Source organism: Salmo trutta, chromosome 20 (assembly GCF_901001165.1).
Source record: "Salmo trutta chromosome 20, fSalTru1.1, whole genome shotgun sequence".
In the NCBI taxonomy this organism is placed as follows: domain Eukaryota; kingdom Metazoa; phylum Chordata; class Actinopteri; order Salmoniformes; family Salmonidae; genus Salmo; species Salmo trutta.
In genome coordinates, this window is record NC_042976.1 from 23593488 (window position 1) to 23616639 (window position 23152).

Here is a 23152-nt window from a genome sequence, read left to right on the forward strand (position 1 = left end):
TGTAGTGTATGTATGTACTCAGTGTGTGTAGTGTGTATATGTACTCAGTGTGTGTAGTGTATGTATGTACTCAGTGTGTGTAGTGTATGTATGTACTCAGTGTGTGTAGTGTGTGTATGTACTCACTGTGTGTAGTGTATGTATGTACTCAGTGTGTGTAGTGTGTGTAGTGTATGTATGTACTCAGTGTGTGTAGTGTGTATATGTACTCAGTGTGTGTAGTGTATGTATGTACTCAGTGTGTGTAGTGTATGTATGTACTCAGTGTGTGTAGTGTATGTATGTACTCAGTGTGTGTAGTGTATGCATGTACTCAGTGTGTGTAGTGTATGTATGTACTCAGTGTGTGTAGTGTATGTATGTACTCAGTGTGTGTAGTGTATGTATGTACTCAGTGTGTGTAGTGTATGTATGTACTCAATGTGTGTAGTGTATGTATGTACTCAGTGTGTGTAGTGTATGTATGTATTCAGTGTGTGTAGTGTATGTATGTATTCAGTGTGTGTAGTGTATGTATGTACTCAGTGTGTGTAGTGTATGTATGTACTCAGTGTGTGTAGTGTATGTACTCAGTGTGTGTACTTAGTGTGTGTAGTGTAAGTATGTGTGTACTCAACGTGTGTAGTGTGTGTATGTACTCTGCTCCCTATGTACTTCACACCCTCATAGCACATTTTTTCTTTACACTGAACTCTTCACATAGGAAAAACACACACACACACACACACACACACACACACACACACACACACACACACAGGGTCAGAGAAAGAGCCAGAAGAGTTCAGAGTTTACATTGTCACCATGATGTGGTGACAAAGTGATGGCCACTCTGATGCCCCATGAACACCCTTTCCTGTTCCAGTTTCCCAGCTAACCACATGTTACTTACAGTGTGGTTGTCCTATGGTCATTTTGCATACAACCTTCCCACAACTTTCTGGGAATGGTGCAGGATAGTTGCTTGGTTTTGGAACATTCTCAGCACATTTAAAGAATTTAACAAAATAACGTTATTTTCTTGGTATTTCATTACTTTAACAGAATGTTTCCTAAATTCAAAAGGCACTCGCACATCTGAGCAATCATTTTTGCAGGTGCATGGTAACAGTTGAACATGAAGGAAAAAGGAAACCGCACACTGCTCTTGATAGTATCACTGATCTTTAATAAGTTTACGTATCGGCCTCACAGCCTTCCTCAGAGCTTTTGTGAGGTTTTTTAAATTAGCACCCTTATGTAGACTTAGCCCCACCCACATCCGTTTCACGCATCGAAAGGGGTTGGAGGCGAAGGAAAAACATAAGTGCTACCAAATATAAGAATATGCATTTCATAAATATTCAAATAAAGTGTGTAAATGAGACGTATTAAACACGTTTGTAAAACCACAATGAGGACATAGACCTCCCGAGCAAGTTTTCATTACATTTTGTGTACATCGTACGAAAAACAGAGTAATCTTAAATAGGGGCATAATTCATGTTCAAATTCACAACATAACATACATAGGCATTTCACCATTAAGACCTTCAGGAAATAATGTCTGGAGGGTGAAAATCCAAAAACATTCTCTTTTACTCAGAGTATTATTAACATCACCTCCCCTGTCTGATATCTTAACTTTCTCTATGCCACAAAATCTAAAAAGGTAGAAATGTCATGCTTTAGGTCATTAAAATGTACTGCGACTGGATAATCCCTGTCGTTTCTCCTGATTGAATTTTTATGTTCACTGATTCTCTGTTTGAGAGCCCATATGGACATTTAATAATGTAACTAACATGGGTGGTGGAACACGTAATAATGTCATTTATTTGGAACCGTTTTCCTGTGTGTGTGGCAGAAATATTCACACTTCATCATATTGTTGCACGGTGCGCATCCTCTGCCTTTATAGCTACCATTTGGAAGAGGGCGTAAAAGATCCTGGCTGATTTTCTTTTGTGGCTGGCAGTTGGCATGAACCAATTTATCGCGTAAATTGCGACCTCTCCTATACACAATAAGTGGTGTTTTTTTTAATTCAGCCGGCAAAACTGGGTCCGATGATAACATATACCAGTGTTTCTTTACCGCATCTCCCACTTTTCGCGAGTTCAAAGTATATGTAGTTTGTGAACATTACGGAGTGTTCTTTAGCTTTAGCGGGTCTTTTTTGTAGCAGTTTGTTTCAGTATGATATATTGGATAAAGTAATAAAGACAGACACCAATGTCTAGTTCAATAGCCTTGTTCATGCATTGTACAAATCCCTACACGCGGAGTCCGGGGAACAGTCCGGCTAGTCGATTACCTATCAACTAGACTCCGTAACATCATCCTTTTCAATAGAAAGTGCAAACATAACAGCATAACATTAAATTCTTAACAATCAAGTCATAACAATTAAAAACGCATGACATTTTCTTTTTACTTCAGTTGTCATCTTCCTTTCTTTTTCAATGTATATATATATATATATTTTTTTTTAAATAAACAGGAGGGCAAGTTAACACAGTCTCTTGCTTACAGAGTAAGCCTGTCCGGTGGCTTGCACAGCCGACCCACCCGTGAGTAAGTATGGGCTCTGACAGGGGTAGGATTAGGGCCACGAGCTGGAGAGCTTGGTGGGGTCGAAGCCTCACCTTCAGTTGGCTCATGTCTCAATTCTGCACCTCTTACCCTTAGGCCTGGACTGTAATCCAGCTCATCTAGGTGAGTGTATGGCGTGTTCTGGTTTGTCTGCTCTGCTACGCGCAGATCCACCCGATTGCGACGATAGAGGGAGCCACCAACATCCACCAGGTAAGAGCGTGGTGCAACTCTCTGTAGGCACGTGCCCAGCCTCCAAAGTCCTGTGTGGTCTCCCGGCAGCGGTTTCATCCTTATCGTTTCACCCACCTCCAGCTCTGGTAGGTCTCGAGCAGTCCGGTCGTAGAAGCACTTAGCGAGCTGCTTTCTGTGACGCAGTTTGTCCGTGACGCCAACCATGACGCAGGGCTCAAGTAGCTTGTTAGCTACGGGGATGGCAGTCTTCAGACGTCTGGACAGAAGGCGTTGTGCTGGGCTGCTGTCCATGTTTTCGGTGGGTGTGTTCCTCCACTGTAAGATCGCTTTCCATGGGTCGTTGCTGTCGCGCGCGGCCCTGCTTAACAGGTTTTTGCAATCTTGACAGCTGACTCTGCCTTGCCATTTGCTTTTGGGTGTCTTGGAGAGGAGGTCACGTGGTCAAACTCCCATTCTGAGGCGAAACGCTTGAACTGTGCAGTGAATTGTGGGCCATTGTCCGAGATTACCTTGTCAGGCTGACCTTGCCTGGCAAACTGCGCCTTGCAGCGCTTTATGACCGTTTCTCCAGACAAGTCAGGGAGCAGTTCAATTTCCCAAAAGTCAGAGTAGTGATCAACAATGAGAAGATAGTCCTTTTGTCTATGGCTGAATAAGTCCATGCTGACGATTTGCCAGGGCCTTGTGGGTAGTTCGTGTGACATCATGGTTTCCTTTTGCTGTTCATGAGCGTACTCGTTGCACGTGGTACAGACAAAGTCTTTAATTTCTGCTTGCATGTTTGGCCAGTATAATGTTTCACGAGCCTGGCGGTAGCATGCGTCACCTCCAACGTGACTGGAGTGTATGCGGGTAAGCATCTCTGGACGTAGTGATTTGGGAATAATGACCTTCTGACCTCTGAATAAGACGCCATTTTGCACGCTGATCTCATCTCGAAAGGTCCAGTATTCTCTCACTGTGAAAGGTGTCTCCTCTTTCAGGTATGGCCAACCTGCGAGAGCCATGGACTTCAGTGATTGTAGGTGTTCGTCCTTGTCAGTGTGTTGCCTGATCTGGGCTAGGCGGTGATCTGTGACGTTTAAGTAGTCTGCCTGATTGATCTGTTGAACATCTTGTTGTTCCTGCTGTAGCGAACAGATGGCCTGCCGCTGATAGGCAGTGCCTCTGCCTGTACATTGTGCCGTTGCCCTGCTCAGTGTGTCGCTGATGTACATCTCTGGTCCTGGCTTGTAAATGACCTTCAGGCTGTAGTTTTGCAGAGTCAGGAGCATGCTTTGAAGCCTCTTGGGCGCGTTGAGGAGAGGTTTACTGAATATGGCAATGAGTGGTTTGTGGTCAGTTTCAGCGGTGACCAGCTCTCGACCATATAAGTAGTGATGGAATCGCTGGCAGGAGAAGACGATGCTGAGGCACTCTTTCTCAATTTGTGCATAGTTCTGTTCGGTGGGGGTGAGCGCTCTCGAGGCAAACGCAACGGGTTGGCCTTCCTGCATAAGGCAGCATCCAAGTCCCCTTTGGCTGGAGTCACTCTGGATTGTGACAGGCTTCGTGACGTCGTAGTAGCGCAACACTGGCATGGATGAAGCCAGAGATTTCATCTCCTGCACCGCGGCCTCGTGCTTGGGTAGCCAGTGCCATGGTGTGTCTTTGTCCAGCAACCGGCGCAGAGGCTCACAGACTGCTGATAGGTGTGGCATGAACTTTGCAAGATAGTTTGCAAAACCGATGAGACGCTGTACGCCTTTTGCATCAGATGGGTTTGGCATGTCGAGGATCGCTCGGACCTTGTCTGGGTCCGGCTTCAGGCCTTTTGCTGAAAGAATGTGGCCATGGAAGTGAACGTCTTTCACCTTGAACTGTAGCTTCTTCAGGCCAAGATGAAGCTTAACTGATCGACAGCGCTCCATCAGTGCCAGGAGCTTCACATCGTGGTCGCGTTCTGCTTCATCGTCTGTGTCACCACAGCCTACGATCAGGACATCATCGGCGATGGGTTCAATGCCCTTGAGCCCAGCCAGTAACTCGTGCTGCTTGCGTTGGTATATCTCAGGTGCCACTGAGACACCAAATGAGAGCTTGAGCCAGCGTTTCTGACCCCAGGGGGTCCAGAAGGTAGTCATGAAGCTGCTTTCTTCGTCCAGCTTGCATTGAAGGAATGCATCTCGGGCATCCACCAAGGTGAAAATCCTGGCCTTGGGAAGCTTGTAGAGGACATCTTCTAGTGTCGGCATGATGTAGTGGGATCGTTTCAGTGCTTGGTTCAGATGCTTTGGGTCGATGCAGACCCTCAGCTTCTCTGGTTTTTTCACTATGACCATATTGCTGATCCAGTCAGTTGGTTCGGTCACAGATGTCATGTGGCCATCGGCCTCATACTTGTCCAGCTGGGCCTTCACAGCCACTTTCATTGCAATGGGCACATTGCGAGGAGCACACTGGACTGGAGTGATGCTCTCATCCACTTCAAAGTGTACCTCCCCAGGCACTGATTCAACGGGCATGTTGAATACATCGTCATATCTGCTGAGTAGTTGTTCTTTGGACAGGGGTCCATGCTGGACATGATCCACAACGTGCAGGTCATTTGGTACAGTGAACTGCATCAGTCCCAGGTGTTCGCATGTAGAGCCTGAGAGGAGAGGATGTTGACTGGTTTTCACAATCTCAAACTCCAGCTTGTGTTTGCGTCCCCGAATAAGACATTCGGTCTCAAAGGTGCCCATAGAGCTCATTAGCTCTCCTGAGTACAGCTTTAGTCTAGTGTCGCTGGGCAATAGATGTGTGTCAGGTGCCAGATTGATTTTGTCTTTGTAGCTCATTACATTGCATGTAGCACCGGAATCCAGTTGACATTGTTGTTGCTTGTTGTGTAATCGTAGTGTCACAAACCATTTCTTCCCTCTTGAGTGTACAGCCCCAATGGATTCATGCATGTAAATGTCACTTTCACTGTTCAGCTCTGAACATGGAGTGATGTCATCAACACAGTGAATCCGGGGAACAGTCCGGCTAGTCGATTACCTATCAACTAGACTCCGTAACACAGTTCATCTCGTGTTTTTCCAACAGAATGTTTCTTAAAAGTTCAAACATGGCTACATTTCATTTCAATTTTAGGAATGTTCTAGCAATGTTCTCCAACTGGTTTGACATTGGGAATGTTCTCAAATCATTCAGAGAATGTTAAGAAACAACGTTCTTCTGTGGGAATTACAGTACATCAGCGTAACATTGCCTACAGGTTTCCTCATGGTTGTATTTAAAGTCATGGTCTCAAATTGATCAGAGAACGTTAAGAAAACTTTCCATAAAAACCACAAGAAAACTTTAGTAATGTTCAAAGAAGGTTCTAAGAATGTTATTTTAAAACATATACATTCCATTCTCATCATCAACAAAACTCTGTGTCCTCTATCTTGTTAAGTGTGTACAGGAGTGATGGCTGCGTCTACTTATTGGCCACACCTGATCTTAATGAGTGCTTGTTTCCTTAGAAATGGGGTCTGTTTCAATAGACTAAAATGAACAGCTTTGTTTGAGTTAAAATAACATGGCGTGCTAGCTCCATCCTGGTGGCACAGAGAACTAATTCTATGGCTAGAGAACAGAAGATCATAGGTATGAATCTCACTGACACCATGCCACAAAATAAATATGTTTGGATGATTAATGCCTAAGCATTTCCATGGGTCCTATCTGTGCTTGGAGTTCAAAACAGTTAAGCTAAGCTAGCACTGTTATTCAAAGTCTTATTGAAACATGTTCCCAGAATGTTATTTAATTACCTTCAAATAAACTATAATTTCCGTTCTCAGAACGTTAATATAACCTGCCAGGAAAACTTTAAAGGAACCATAGTAAAACATTCTCAGAACCTCCCTGCAACCTAAAAATGAACGTTCCTAGAACAGGCAAAATGTTCACTTCTGTTCTCTGAATGTTTAAAAAAAACGTTCAGTTTTACCGGTCAGGAAATGTATGGTTTCGTTCCCAAAACCAATGGGAAACCAAAAACTTTTGTTCCCACAACTTCCAAGGAACAAAATGTGCTAGCTTTGTTGGTACTTTGTTGTGTGTGTGTGTGTGTGTGTGTGTTTGTATGTGTGTGTACATGCTTGTGTGCATGCGTGCTACTGCAGACAATATCACAATCCCTAACCCCACCCATATCAGAACGATGTCAATCTCTACACCAACATGAGAGCAACCCAATCAAACATCTGCAAAAGATCAGAGAGAAGGTGATGTCACAAGGACCTGTGACATTACAGAAAATAAGAGCCATAACAAACTAGAGACAGACAAACAAACACACAAACAGAGAGAGGAGCAAAAAGAGAGAACCAGAGACACAGGCAGGTCCTGGTGAAGCAGACTACTAGACTGGCTAAAACATTTGAAGGTATAGGCCTACAGCAACTAAACAATGATCCACACAGACACAGGGAAAACACAACTGTCCAAAATGAAGAAGATTGTAATGTAATGAAGTGGTATACTTACCTTTTACTCAGTGTTGAGGTGTGTTGAGTCTGCCTACAGAATATTATGAGAATATGCTATAACCTGATATTGTTCCTCTTACTCAGAGGATGTTATTGGCTAATACAGTTAGAGGGGGAAGTTTGTGTGTGTGTGTGTGTGTGTGTGTGTGTGTTTGCGTGTGTGTGTGTGTGTGTGTGTGTGTGTGTATGCATGCGCGCTCATACGTGTGTGTGTGATATTCATGCCATAAGGCTAGTTCTGTCTCTAGAGTCAACATGCCCAGCAGCTTTCACCTTCACTAGCCTGCCTTAACCTGCAGTACATTCCACTCCCCCCCCCCCCACACACACACACAAAATGCAGGATGAATGCAACTATTACATACTAGCTCCTACAGGTTTTCTATAAAGATCTAACCTGTAGGAGGAAGATGGTGGAGATGATTGCTGTAATTTGATCATAATAAAAGTGTGTCTTATGACTGTTATTAGTGAGTTGGCTAATGCCCAAAATTACATTCATAGTTAGTGATGAGAAGTGTATAGACACAGAGTTGAGAAGCCATAACCACAACTCTCAGAGAGAGAGAGAGAGAGAGAGATCAGCTGGGTACAATAATGAATTCCTGTTCAGCAGGAATGTGATGACTGGCTGAAGGACACACACACACAAACCTCCCCTCAGGTTCCTCTTAAACATTTTTTTTTTAAATCCCCTTTATTTAACCAGGTAGGCCAGTTGAGAACAAGTTCTCATTTACAACTGCGACCTGGCCAAGATAAAGCATAGCAATTCGACACATACAACAACACAGAGTTACACATGGAATAAACAAACATACAGTCAATAATACAGTAGAACAAAAGAAAACAAAAAGTCTATATACAGTGAGTGCAAATGAGGTAAGTTAAGGCAATAAATAGGCCATGGTGGCGAAGTAATTACAATATAGCAATTAAACACTGGAATGGTAGGATGTGCAGAAGATGAATGTGCAAGTAGAGATACTGGGGTGCAAAGGAGCAAGATAAATAAATAAATACAGTATGGGGATGAGGTAGGTAGATAGATGGGCTGTTTACAGCTGGGCTATGTACAGGTGCAGTGATCTGTGAGCTGCTCTGACAGCTGGTGCTTAAAGCTAGTGAGGGAGATATGAGTCTCCAGCTTCAGAGATTTTTGCAGTTCGTTCCAGTCATTGGCAGCAGAGAACTGGAAGGAAAGATGACCAAAGGAGGAATTGGCTTTGGGGGTGACCAGTGAGATATACCTGCTGGAGCGCGTGCTACGAGTGGGTGCTGCTATGGTGACCAGTGGACTAAGATAAGGTGGGGCTTTACCTAGCAAAGACCTGTAGATGACCTGGAGCCAGTGGATTTGGCGACGAGTATGAAGCGAGGGCCAACCAACGAGAGCGTACAGGTCGCAGTGGTGGGTAGTATATGGGGCTTTGGTGACAAAACAGATGGCACTGTGATAGACTGCATCCAGTTTGTTGAGTAGAGTGTTGGAGGCTATTTTATAGATGACATCACCGAAGTCGAGGATCGGTAGGATGGTCAGTTTTACGAGGGTATGTTTGGCAGCATGAGTGAAGGATGCTTTGTTGCGATATAGGAAGCCGATTCTAGATTTAATTTTGGATTGGAGATGCTTAATGTGAGTCTCGAAGGAGAGTTTACAGTCTAACAAACACCCAGGTATTTGTAATTGTCCACGTATTCTAAGTCAGAGCCGTCCAGAGTAGTGATGCTGGACGGGCGGGCAGGTGCGGGCAGCGATCAGTTGAAGAGCATGCATTTAGTTTTACTTGCATTTAAGAGCAGTTGGAGGCCATGGAAGGAGAGTTGTATGGCATTGAAGCTCGTCTGGATGTTAGTTAACACAGTGTCCAAAGAGGGGCCAGAAGTATACAGAATGGTGTCGTCTGCGTAGAGGTGGATCAGAGAATCACCAGCAGCAAGAGCAACATCATTGACGTATACAGAGAAGAGAGTCGGCCCGAGAATTGAACCCTGTGGCACACCCATAGAGACTGCCAGAGGTCCGGACAACAGGCCCTCCGATTTGACACAAGGATGGGCAACTTTGATGGGGGTGGGGGCCACAGAAAATCTGAACTCATGAGGGGCCGCAGTGGCTCATGAGTCTGTGTACCTACATCCATACATGCAGTCAGAGATGGCCCTAGCCTTTTGGGGGCCCTAAGTGGAATTTTGCTGGCCTCCCCGCTCCCCCACTTTGCGAGCAAAATATTTTAGTGGCCTCCCTCTTGACAGCGGAGAGAAACAATTGAAGTTTTAGAGTTCATTTCTTGCAATTCTACATATTTTGTCATGGGGTGGAGAGAAGATTTAACAGTTTTTAATATGATATCTGAGTGAGAGTTACTAACAAAATCAATGTGGACCCCCCCCAGTCGGTAATTTGACCATGATTACTACAAGTTTAGATAGCTGGCTAGACTAACTTACCAATCTAAAAATGCTTAGCTGCCATGGGCAAGTTGAGTGGCTGTCAGGGACTGACATAATAAGAGAAAAACTCCTAATGCATAACCAAATTTAGAAAAAATGCACTTCGTGTATTCTACTATTCTAACTCTCAGCAGTAAGTTGAGAATAGATTTTGCCAAAAGAAATACAAGAGTGATATCAGCCAGTGGAGGAAAGCCAAGTAACATGATGTCCAAATCCAACAGAACATGAAGATACTGCCACTTTCTGGACTTAACAGGTACTGCAGTCCTATAGACAAATACTACAGTCGACTCTGATCTTACCGCCATCTAGTTTAAAATATTTGTAGACATTTCTTTCAAACAGACATTGAATCAATATAACTAAGACGAGCAAAAAACCCACTAATACATTGTTTTCTCTACAATCAAGATCTGATACTGCAGATTGTGTAGGTTGCATGTAGAAGAAACAGAATACTATAACATAGTATGTGTTACCAAAGTATTTTGTTAGGCTGCTGTGTGGTTGTTGCTGTTTGTGTTGTCACTACTAGTGTCCCTAATGTGTCTATTGCCATGTCTCTCTGCTCAGCCATATCACTTCCTATTTGGCTGCCTGGAAGGCCTGCCTGTGTGTGTGTTTTTGTGTCATGGTGTGGTAGTAGACAGTGGCTCAGAGACCCTGGACTATTTTAGTGTGGGGAGAGTTTGTTATGCAAAGCGAAATATGCAAGTGTGTGTGCGCGTGTGTGTGTGTGTGTGTGTGTGTGTGTGTGTGTGTTAGTGGCTGACTGACTCAAGGTGCAGTCCTGTGGTTATAGTAAGGGCTAGAGTAGAAACAGGGCTAGAGTAGAAACAGGGCTAGAGTAGAAACAGGGCTAGAGTAGGGACAGGGCTAGAGTAGAAACAGGGCTAGAGTAGGTACAGGGCTAGAGTAGAAACAGGGCTAGAGTAGAATCAGGGCTAGAGTAGGTACAGGGCTAGAGTAGAAACAGGGCTAGAGTAGGTACAGGGCTAGAGTAGAAACAGGGCTAGAGTAGAAACAGGGCTAGAGTAGAAACAGGGCTAGAGTAGGGACAGGGCTAGAGTAGGGACAGGGCTAGAGTAGGGACAGGGCTAGAGTAGGGACAGGGCTAGAGTAGGGACAGGGCTAGAGTAGGGACAGGGCTAGAGTAGGGACAGGGCTAGAGTAGGTACAGGGCTAGAGTAGGTACAGGGCTAGAGTAGAAACAGGGCTAGAGTAGAAACAGGGCTAGAGTAGAAACAGGGCTAGAGTAGGTACAGGGCTAGAGTAGAAACAGGGCTAGAGTAGGTACAGGGCTAGAGTAGAAACAGGGCTAGAGTAGGTACAGGGCTAGAGTAGAAACAGGGCTAGAGTAGGTACAGGGCTAGAGTAGGTACAGGGCTAGAGTAGAAACAGGGCTAGAGTAGAAACAGGGCTAGAGTAGGGACAGGGCTAGAGTAGGGACAGGGCTAGAGTAGGTACAGGGCTAGAGTAGGTACAGGGCTAGAGTAGGGACAGGGCTAGAGTAGGGACAGGGCTAGAGTAGGGACAGGGCTAGAGTAGGTACAGGGCTAGAGTAGGTACAGGGCTAGAGTAGGTACAGGGCTAGAGTAGGGACAGGGCTAGGGAAAGAGTAAACTGTGTGTATTACAACATATCATCTTTGTTTATTGTGTGGGTCACAGGAAGATACCAGGAAGAGGTTTTGGTGTTGGATCACTCACATTCCTAGACTGACTGGCAGTCACAGAGAAGTTTGGGAAGCAGAACCACTGCTCTTCTCAATTCACTTAACCACTGCTGTTGTCTACTGTGACCACCAGAGGGGGCTGTATACATGTGTAAATTACCAACCTTAGACAGGAGTGGCTTCCGTCTGGCCACTCTACCATAAAGGCCTGATTGGTGGAGTGCTGCAGAGATGGTTGTCTTTCTGGAAGGTTCTCCCATCTCCACAGAGGAACTCTCGAGCTCTGTCAAAGTGACCATCGAGATTGGGGTCAACTCCCTGACCAAGGACCTTCTCCCCCGATTGCTCAGTTGGGCCGGGCGGCCAGCTCTAGGAAGAGTCTTGGTGGTTCCAAACTTCTTCCATTTAAGAATGATGGATGCCACTGTGTTCTTGGGGACCTTCAATGGTGCAGACATTTTTTGGTACCCTTCCCCAGATCTGTGCCTAGACACAAACCTGTCTCAGAGCTCTATGGACTCTTCCTTCGACATCATGGCTTGGTTTTTCCTCTGACATGCACTGTCAACTGTGGGATCTTATATAGACTGGTGTGTGCCTTTCCAAATCATGTCCAATTAATTGAATTTACCACAGGTGTTCTCCAAGTAGTAGAAACATCAAGGATGATCAATGGAAACAGGATGCACCTGAACTCAATTTTCGAGTCACATAGCAAAGGGTCTGAATACTTATGTAAATGGGTATTTCTGTTTTGTATTTTTTATGCTGGTTTTTGCTTTGGCATTATGGGGTATTGTATGTAGATTGATGAGGATTTTTTTTATTGAATCCATTTTAGAATAAGGCTGTAACGTAATAAAATGTGGAAAAAGGGAAGGGGTCTGAATACTTTCTGAATGCAATGTATGTGCTTGGATTTTTTTCAACTTTGGAGAATCTCTCATAAGATGGGTAAAATGTATGTACAACAATATTCTATGACAAATAATAAATAACAGTTACTTCTCTTTGAACTGCCAAGAGGTGTAAAACAAGGTTGCTCTTTGTCACCATACCTATTTAATATGGCCATTGAACTGTTAGCTTTAAAAATCAGATAAACAATAACTTCAAGGGGCTAAAAAGGAATAGATTAGAGACAAAAGTATCAATGTACACCAATGATTAAAGCATTCTCTTGAGTCCTCAATCTTCAACCTTGAAGGGCCTTACTGAGGACCTGGATAATTTCTCCAGTTTCTCTGGACTATAACCCAACTATTATAAGTGTACTATATTACGGATTGGGTCTCCAAAAGATACAAACTTTAAATTTCAATGTGGTCTCCCAATTAAATGGGCGGATGGTGAAGTCGATGTGCTTGGTGTTAGGGGTGCCGCCAGGGATTTTGGGCCCCATGAAAATATATCACATTGGGCCCCACCACAGGCCACACCAACCTTGCGTTAACATCCTGAGAATCAGGATCTTAACTTATATTTACTGATTGCTGTAACCACCCACCTCCAGAACCCAATCGACCCATTCAAAGCTTTAAATAACTCTACCTTTGCAGGTTTGCAAGTCTCTTGTAGTCCAAAATTTACTGTACGATATTTACTGACAGTGAGCTGTGAAAATATAACACTGTGCAGACATGCATGCAACATTCTGCATACAGAATTCACTATTTGATGCAAGACTGATACCCTCTATAAGAAATGTGCTAAAGGCCATCTTTTACAGTCTAAATGAAAATTGAATGGTAAAATTCTTGAATCTTAACATTAATGAATAACTTAAAATAAATATAACTTAAATATACATTAACCTCGTCAATTAAAATAAATGAACATTATCATCTATTGAATAATATAACAAACAAAATCATCAAATCAGCAGCAGATTGTTTAACTAAGTATTCATACCAACAAGACCATGGTGCTTGCCTACGGAGCTGTGAGGGGAACGGCACCTCCGTACCTTCAGGCTCTGATCAGGCCCTACACCCGAAGGGCACTGCGTTCATCCACCTCTGGCCTGCTGGCCCCTCTACCTCTGCGGAAGCACAGTTCCCGCTCAGCCCAGTCAAAACTGTTCGCTGCTCTGGCACCCCAATGGTGGAACAAGCTCCCTCACGACGCCAGGACAGCGGAGTCAATCACCACCTTCCGTAGACACCTGAAACCACACCTCTTTAAGGAATACCTGGGATAGGATAAAGTAATCCTTCTAACCCCCCCCCCCCCAAAAAAAAGATATAGATGTACTATTGTAAAGTGGTTGTTCCACTGGATATCATAAGGTGAATGCACCAATTTGTAAGTCGCTCTGGATAAGAGCGTCTGCTAAATGACATAAATGTAAATGTAAGAAAACATGCATAGTCACGTCACCCCCACCAACATGTACAGATTACCTTAACTAAGCTGTAGCCCTGCACACTGACTCGGTACCGGGGTCCCCTGTATATAGCCTCGTTATTGTTATTCTTTATTATTACTTTTTATTTTAGTCTACTTGGTAAATATTTTTTTTTAACTCTTCTTGAACTGCACTGTTGGTTATGGGCTTGTAAGTTAGCATTTCATAGTAAAGTCTACACTTGTTGTATTCGACGCATGTGACAAATTAAGTTTGATTTGATATGCAGCTGTAAAAGTGTAAATGGAAATGAAAAGGCCTGATGGTGGCGCTAGAGGAAAGGTCAAGTGGTCACCAAATCAATAGGTTTCTTCCACTTGGGGTCTTGATTGTGCACAACAAATTTTAATGCAATCCAGCCACTACTTTGAGATATATCTTGTTCTCAGTATGTTCTCAGCCCGTGGGCATCATGTGTGTTATGATCCAATATCCATAGCCATGCCATTTAACAGTTATTACTGGCCCTTGCTCAGCCTTACTCACCAAGAGCACAGTGTCGAGCCTTCTTGCTAGCAAAGTCACTGATCAAGTCTTTGAAGTCCAGCTTTCTAGCTAACTGACTTTCAATGGACAGCATTTCAAGACTGCAAAGCCTGTCCTGGGACATAGTGGACCTCAAATAGTTTTTTAGCAGTTTTAGTTTACTGAAAGCTCTCTCGCCACCAGCAACGGTCACAGGCAGTGTGAAAAATATACGTAAAGAAATGCACACTTCTCCAAAAATGCTTTGCAGCTGCATCTTACAAATTGCATTCAGGAGACCAAGAGGGGACAAGTTAGGGGGGAAAGTGGCAGCAGATACAGTGTTCAGGTGTCTGATCTCTGGAATACTTCATGATCAGTGGTTGGCACACAGAAGGGACTTTATCCTCACTAATCTGCCCAACTTTCAGAACAGCAGAAAATTATTCTACAATTTTTGCGGTGGTGTGGAACCTAATATCCAAGCCACTTATGTTGTCCATAGCAGTAAAAAACACTGTCTCATCATGAAATCTCTTATTTTTCTTCTAAATTGCTAAATTGAGGTGCAACATCCATTTGCGTAGCAATCAGTGTTGCCTCAGACAGGAGAGACTCCCATCCATCTCAAAGAACCTGCATCTCTTCGTTTAAGGCTCTGATATTCGCTGCCTCTGTGTCAAGTGAGATTTTTCCTGACTGGAGAATCAGGATGTTAACTTTTTTGCCAAAAATAAGAAAAATAAACTGTTAGTTTTATTAGTACATTGTAAATAAAATAATATAACAATGATGATAGGTTAATAATTTAATATAGATTTTGTTTAACCTAATGTTCTAATAATTTTTTAAGGCCCCTATCAGTCACAGGCCCTTAGAATCGTCCTAACTTTTCCCCCCCATACGGCGCTCCTGCTTGGTGTACATATCCCGGAAAAGTTTAGCGATCTCGCAAAACTTTGCAAAATAGATATTATCTTGAAACCGTGGAGAGGGAAACACCTATCCATTTACGGGAAGATTTCCCTGATTAATTCTCTAGTTATATCGCAGTTTACATATTATTCATGGCTCTATGACTTCAGGAGAATCCTTTTTCAAATCATGTGAAAAAAAGTATTTCACTTTATTTGGAATGGCAAATTAAACCTCCATATTTATATAATGAACATGAGTTTGGAGGGTTAAAACTATTAAATATTAGGGCATTAAACCTCTCAAAGTCTCCATTGTACCAAAATTGTATCTAAATCCAAACTGGTTTTCTAGCAAAATACTATGAGGCCCATCCTATGTTAAAAAGTGGGCCCTTTTCCTTTTTGCAGATTAAAACCTCACATTTTCAGTGGATTGACAATGGATCTCTGTTGAAAGTATCATCCTTTTTTTAAAGGAAGTCATACAGAGTTGGCTACAATTTCAATTTCCTCCTCCAAAAAAAGGCAGATCTAATATTACAGCAAATAATATGGCTAAACTCCAATGTACTGAGAGAGAGAAAAAAATATATTGGAAGAAATGTACAAGAAGGGTAAAATATTAATGAAGAACATTGTAAACAAGGACGGTAAAATGATGTCACACAAGAAACTAACAACAGTGTATGGAGGTGTATGCTCTAAACAAAATTATAACCAACTCATCGCGGCTCTAAACAAAATTAGAACCAACTCATCGCGGCTCTAAACAAAATTAGAACCAACTCATTACGGCTCTAAACAAAATTAGAACCAACTCATTACGGCTCTAAACAAAATGATAACCAACTCATTACGGCTCTAAACAAAATGATAACCAACTCATTACGGCTCTAAACAAAATGATAACCAACTCATTACGGCTCTAAACAAAATGATAACCAACTCATTACGGCTCTAAACAAAATGATAACCAACTCATTACGGCTCTAAACAAAATGATAACCAACTCATTACGGCTCTAAACAAAATTAGAACCAACTCATTACGGCTCTAAACAAAATTAGAACCAACTCATTACGGCTCTAAACAAAATTAGAACCAACTCATTACGGCTCTAAACAAAATTAGAACCAACTCATTACGGCTCTAAACAAAATTAGAACCAACTCATTACGGCTCTAAACAAAATTAGAACCAACTCATTACGGCTCTAAACAAAATTAGAACCAACTCATTACGGCTCTAAACAAAATTAGAACCAACTCATTACGGCTCTAAACAAAATTAGAACCAACTCATTACGGCTCTAAACAAAATTAGAACCAACTCATTACGGCTCTAAACAAAATTAGAACCAACTCATTACGGCTCTAAACAAAATTAGAACCAACTCATTACGGCTCTAAACAAAATTAGAACCAACTCATTACGGCTCTAAACAAAATTAGAACCAACTCATTACGGCTCTAAACAAAATTAGAACCAACTCATTACGGCTCTAAACAAAATTAAAACCAACTCATTACGGCTCTAAACAAAATTAGAACCAACTCATTACGGCTCTAAACAAAATTAGAACCAACTCATCGCGGCTCTACCACAAAATTGGCAGAAACATTTACTTAAAGAAGAAATGAAAGAATTAGTCTGTCTGCCACCCATTAAATATCATACATGGCTTGAAATGATTAGTATAAATAAAAAAATGTAGCAGTTTCACTTAAAGTCAAAAGGTTTGACAGCAATGCTGTATGAAATTCAAGTCAGTTGGGAACATGTTTTTGATTTACCAATACCTTGGCATCGGGTCTATGAACTAACATATAAACCAACAATTGACACATAAATTCGTTAATTTCAATTTCAATCCAGGAATGGATGTTATGTCATAATATCAGGGTTCAGCTAGACCTGCAAATGTATTGTTAGGGGATCTGAAGAACCACAATCAGTCAATGGGAAACATCATTATACTCTATTTTAGGGCAATATCGGTAGACATTTTACAAATGGGGAGGTTCAAGACACTTATAAGACATCGCAGTAAAATACAGGGATGTACAAAAGGAAATTGTTAAATGGAATTATACTGGGAAAGATGGGTTAACCTGTGGACATAGGAGGGTTGGAGTTAAGATCAGAATGAATGGTGGATTGGCCACTGTGGGGGGAAATCCAGCACTTGCAGGAAGAGGAAATTATTTAACTACATGTACAGTACATATGAGCAGAAGTTTACAATCAGGGGAGGGATCAAAAAAGGGTTCCAAAATGGTTCTGCGGCTGTCCCCATAGGAGAACCCTTTTTGGTTCCAGGTAGAAATATTTTTGGTTCCAAGTATAACTATTTTAGGTTCAATGTAGATCCCTCTGTGGAAAGGGTTCTATATGGAACACAAAAGGGTTTTACCTGGAACCAAAGGGGGTTCTTCAAAGGCGTTCTGCTATGGGGACAGGAAGAAAAACCAAGGTATTAAAAAATTTGTAAATATGTGACAGCTACAGAAGTTATCTGACTGACAGTAGCTCTGATGTCCAATGTTCCCACTGAGCTCATTCCTGCTCAGGGTGGGGGTGGAGCAGAGAGAGAGAGAACATTCCTGCTCAGGGTGGGGTATTGGAGCAGAGAGAGAGAACATTCCTGCTCAGGGTGGGGGTGGAGCAGAGAGAGAGAACATTCCTGCTCAGGGTGGGGGTGGAGCAGAGAGAGAGAACATTCCTGCTCAGGGTGGGGGTGGAGCAGAGAGAGGCAGAGAGAGAGGCAGAGAGAACATTCCCGCTCAGGGTGGGGGTGGAGCAGAGAGAGAGAGAACATTCCTGCTCAGGGTGGAGGTGGAGCAGAGAGAGAGAACATTCCTGCTCAGGGTGGGGGTGGAGCAGAGAGAGAGAGAGAGAGAGAACATTCCTGCTCAGGGTGGGGGTGGAGCAGAGAGAGGCAGAGAGAGGCAGAGAGAGAGAGAGAGAACATTCCTGCTCAGGGTGGAGCAGAGAGAGAGAGAGAGAGAGAGAACATTCCTGCTCAGGGTGGGGGTGGAGCAGAGAGAGGCAGAGAGAGGCAGAGAGAGAGAGAGAGAACATTCCTGCTCAGGGTGGAGCAGAGAGAGAGAGAGAGAGAGAGAGAACATTCCTGCTCAGGGTGGAGTGGAGCAGAGAGAGGCAGAGAGAGGCAGAGAAAGAGAGAACATTCCTGCTCAGGGTGGAGCAGAGAGAGAGAGATGTAGACAGAGAGAGAGAGACTCAGGAGACTAGAAAGACATCCGCTCTCCACATCATGACCTTTCAATTCAATGAGCTTTACTGGCATGGGAAACATATATTTACATTGCCAAAGCAACTTCTCTCTGCGTCTCAGCCATGACAAAGACCCCTCTCTCTTTCCCTCCACCCACCATCCCCATTCCCCCTCCTTTCCCCCAACCGTAAACAACTCAGCAAAGTGTGTGTGAATAACATTTTTACTTTTGAGTCATTTATCAGACGCTCTTATCCAGAGCGACTTACAGTAGTGAGTGGATACATTTGAGTACTTTTCATACTGGTCGGGTGAATGTGCCCCAGTGAGCCAGTACATGATAAAACAGTTTCCTTCCTGACTGGAGCAAAGATCCCTGCATCTAAATAAAGTAACACACACACACACACAGGGGGGGTAATTAACAGGCAGGAAGCGGATCTGCGGAAACATGTCTCAGGGGGTAGAATGGAACTACAGTAACGACTAACAACTAAGGACTGATGGAGAGAGATAGCGTCATCACATTCACTGCGTCAGACCTGGACAGCATGGATATGCAGCTCCTGGCCAGTACTGTATGTCATTATAAACTGGGTAGTTAGAGCTGTGAACGCTGATTGGCTGAATGCTGTGGTATATCAGACAATATACCATGGGTATTAAGCAAAATTACTTATGTACTGTTCCAATTACGTTGGTAATAAGTTTATAATAGCAATAAGGCACCTCTGGATTGGTTGCGTCGTGCCTAAGAACAGGGCTTAGCAGTGGCATATTGGCCTGTACCACGACCTCTTGGGACATATTGCATAAAAGACATCCAAGCGAGTTTTTTACTTTTACTGTTGAAAAGCGATATCCTAAGTATAAATACAGTAAAGTACAAACACTAAAGGGTAAAAAAATATGTTTTGAGCAAAATAGTGTTTTCAGACACAACTGCAAACTTCAAGGAGTAAGGCATTCAAGGAGTTGGTCTGATGGGAATCTGATGTCGTCGGTCTCCCCCCTTCCTTGAGAAATTACAATAGAGGAGCAATAGAGAACAAAAGAGGAAAGGTGCAGTAATATCTAACAAGTAATATCTAACAATACACACAAATCTAAGTGAAGGAATGGAATTAAGAATATATAAATATTTCGGCGAGCAATCTCAGAGCAGCATAGACTAAGATACAGTAGAATAGAATACAGTATATACATATAAGATGAGTAATGCAAAATATGTAAACATTATTAAAGTAGCCAGTGATTTCAAGTCTATGTATATAGGGCAGCTGTCAGGTTCGTCGTAATAATTGGAACAAGGCGCAGCGTGAGTAGCGTTCCACATTATTTATTCAAGTGAAAACTTAGAACAAAACAAATAAAGAAACAACAAACCATGACTACAGAGGTGCAACGTGCACTATCTCAAAACAATATCCCATAAACACAGGTGGGAAAAATTCTACCTAAATATGATCCCCAATTAAAGACAACGATTCCCAGCTGCCTCTAATTGGGAATCATACAAATCACCAACATAGAAAATAACAAACTAGAACCCCACATAGAAAATAATAAACTAGACTAACCCCCCAGTCACGCCCTGACCTACTCTACCATAGAAAATAAGGACTCTCTATGGTCAGGACATGACAGGAACCCCCCAAAGGTGCGGACTCCGGCCGCAAAACCTGAAACCAAAAGGGAGGGTTAGGGGGGTGTCTAGTGTTGGTGGCAGCTCTGGTGCAGGATGAAGAACCCTCTCATCCCACGGATCTGCCAGCATCGGAGGTGGCTCTGGTGCGGGACGAAGAACCCGCTCAGCTCGTGGATCTGGACTGGACATCAGTGCAGAGGAAGGCTCCTGCCATGGAGCAGGACTGGACACTGTGCCTGGACTGGGCACCAATGCAGAAGAAGACTCTGGCCTTGGAGCTGGACTGGACGCCGTGCTTAGACTGGGCATCGGCGCACGGGAAGGCTCCGGCCATGGAGCTGGAGGTTCCGGACCGTCGACCGTCTCTGGAGGTTCCGGACCGTGGACCGTCTCTGGAGGTTCCGGACTGTGGACCGTCGTTGGAGGTTCCGGACTGTGAAACGTCGCCGGAAGCTCCGGACTGGAAACTGTCGCCAGAAGCTCCGGACTGGAAACTGTTGCCGGAAGCTTTGGACTGGAAACTGTTGCCGGAAGCTCTGGACTGGAAACTGTTGCCGGAAGCTCTGGACTGGGGACCGTCTCCGGAAGCTCTGGACTGGGGACTGTCTCCGGAAGCTCTGGACTGGGGACCGTCTCCGGAAGCTCTGGACTGGGGACCGTCTCCGGAAGCTCTCGACTGGGAACTGTCGCCGGATTCGATGACCGGTTCGATGACACACCTCGCAAGGCGCAGCGTGAGTAGCGTTCCACATTATTTATTCAAGTGAAAACTTAGAACAAAACAAATAAAGAAAACGAACCGTGACTACAGAGGTGCTACGTACACTATCTCAAAACAATATCCCATAAACACAGGTGGGAAAAATGCTACCTAAATATGATCCCCAATTAGAGACAACGATTACCAGCTGCCTCTAATTGGGAATCATACAAATCACCAAAATAGAAAATAATAAACTACAACGCCACATAGAAAATATAAACTAGACTAACCCCCCAATCACGCCTTGACCTACTCCACCATAGAAAATAAGGACTCTCTATGGTCAGGATGTGACAGCAGCAGCCTCTAAGGTGCTAGTGATGGCTATTTAACAGACTGATGGACTTGAAATAGAAGCTGTTTTTCAGTCTTTCGGTCCCAGCTTTGATGCACCTGTGCTGACCTCGCCTTCTGGATGAGAGCGGGGTCAACAGGCAGTGGCTCGATTGGTTTTTGTCCTTGACTATCTTTTTGGCCTCGTCGACCCTGCCACATACATCTCGTGTCTGAGCTGTTGAATTGCGACTCCACTTTGTCTCCATACTGATGTTTTGAGTGTTTGATTGCTTTACGGAGGGAATAACTACACTGTTTGTATTCGGCCATATTCCCAATCACCTTGCCATAGTTAAATGCCATGGTTCGTGCTTTCAGTTTTGTGTGAATGCTGCCATCTATCCACATTTCTGGTTAGGGTAGGTTTTAATAGACACAGTGGGTACAACATCCTATATACTTCCTGATAAACTCAGTCACCGTATCAGTGTATTCATCAATGTTATTCTCTGAGGCTACCCGGAACATAACCCAGTCCACGTGATCAAAACAATCTTGAAGCGTGGATTCAGATTGGTCAGACCAGCGTTGAATAGTCCTTAGCACGGGTACTTCCTGTTTGAGTTTCTGCCTATAGGAAGGGAAGAACAAAATGGAGTCCTGATCAGATTTGCCGAAGGGAGGGCGGGGGAGGGCCTTGTAGACATCCGGAAGTTGGAGTAGCAGTGGTCGAGTGTTTTAGCAGCATGAGTACTACAGTCAATGTGTTGATAGAACATCGGTAGCATTTTCCTCAATTTGCTTTGTTAAAATCTCCAGCTACAATAAATGCGGTCTCAGGATATGTTGTTTCCAGTTTGCATAAAGTCCAGTGAAGTTCTTTGAGCGTCGTGGTATCGGGTTGAGGGGTAATAAAATCATCTGTAACTATAACCGAAGAGAATTCTCTTGGGAGGTAATATGGTCGGCCTTTGATTGTGAGGTATTCTAGGTCGGGTGAACAAAAGGACTTGAGTTCCTGTATGTTATCACAATCACACCATGAGTAGTTAATCATGAAACATACACCCCCGCTATTTTTCCCGGAGAGGGATTTATTACGGTCTGCGCAATAAACTGAGAACCCAACTGGCTGTTGAGCCATGTTTCTGTAAAACACAGTATGTTAAAATCCATGGTGTCTCTCTGGAAGGAAATCATCGCCATGAGCTTGTCAACTTTATTATCCAAAGACTGAACATTAGCGAGTAATATACTCGGAAGCGGTGGGTGGTGTGCGCGCCTCCTGAGTCGGATTAGAAGTCCACTCCAAGTACCTCTTCTCCGTCCGGCGATGTTTTGGATCAGCTTCTGGAATCAATTCAATTGCCCTGGGGAACAAAGGATCCGATTCGGGAAAGTCGTATTCCTGATCGTAATGCTGCCGCTCTGATATCCAAAAGTTCTTCCCAGCTGTATGTAATAACACAAAAAAATTCCTGGGCTAATAATGTAAGAAATAACACATAAAAAAAACTAAATACCGCAAAGTTGCCTAGGGGCTAGAAGCACGGCTGCCCTCTATCGGTGCCTTAACAGCACTGAGTATTTTTCTAAAATGTTTTATGAGTTGGAGAACACATTGGGAGGGATCTTAGACCATTGCGACATACAGAATCCTTCTAGATCCTTGATGTCCTTCATCTGTGTCACGCCCTGATCTGTTTCACCTGTTCCTGTGATTGTCTCCACCCCCTCCAGGTGTCGTTTATTCTCCCCAGTGTATTTATCCCTGTGTTTCCTGTCTCTCTGTGCCAGTTCGTCTTGTATGTTAGTCAAGTCAACCAGTGTGTTTTTCCCGTACTTCTTTTACTATTCTCTTTTTGATAATCTTCCCGGTTTTGACCCCTGCCTGACTCTGGACTACTTTCCCACCTGTCTGATCATCCTACCTGCCCTGACCTTGATTCTGCCTGCCCTTCGGTACCTTTTGGACTCTGAACTGGTTTTGACCCTTTTGCCTGTCCACGACCATTCTCTTGCCTTCCCC

General features: G+C 43.6%; 1 protein-coding gene across 2 annotated transcripts in view; it reads right to left on the minus strand.

Moving 5' to 3' along the window:
* LOC115155733 (LIM and senescent cell antigen-like-containing domain protein 1) overlaps window positions 1-23152 on the minus strand; it is a 71851-nt gene that overhangs the window by 45970 nt on the left and 2729 nt on the right. Inside the window, exon 1 of one of the 2 annotated variants that reach the window (XM_029702639.1) lies at window positions 7276-7358. The exons of the other annotated variant lie outside the window; for it this stretch is intronic. The gene's annotated coding sequence lies outside the window, so the exon portion shown is untranslated. Of the gene's footprint in view, window positions 1-7275; window positions 7359-23152 lie in introns of those variants that run through there. 2 annotated transcript variants of the gene reach the window in all.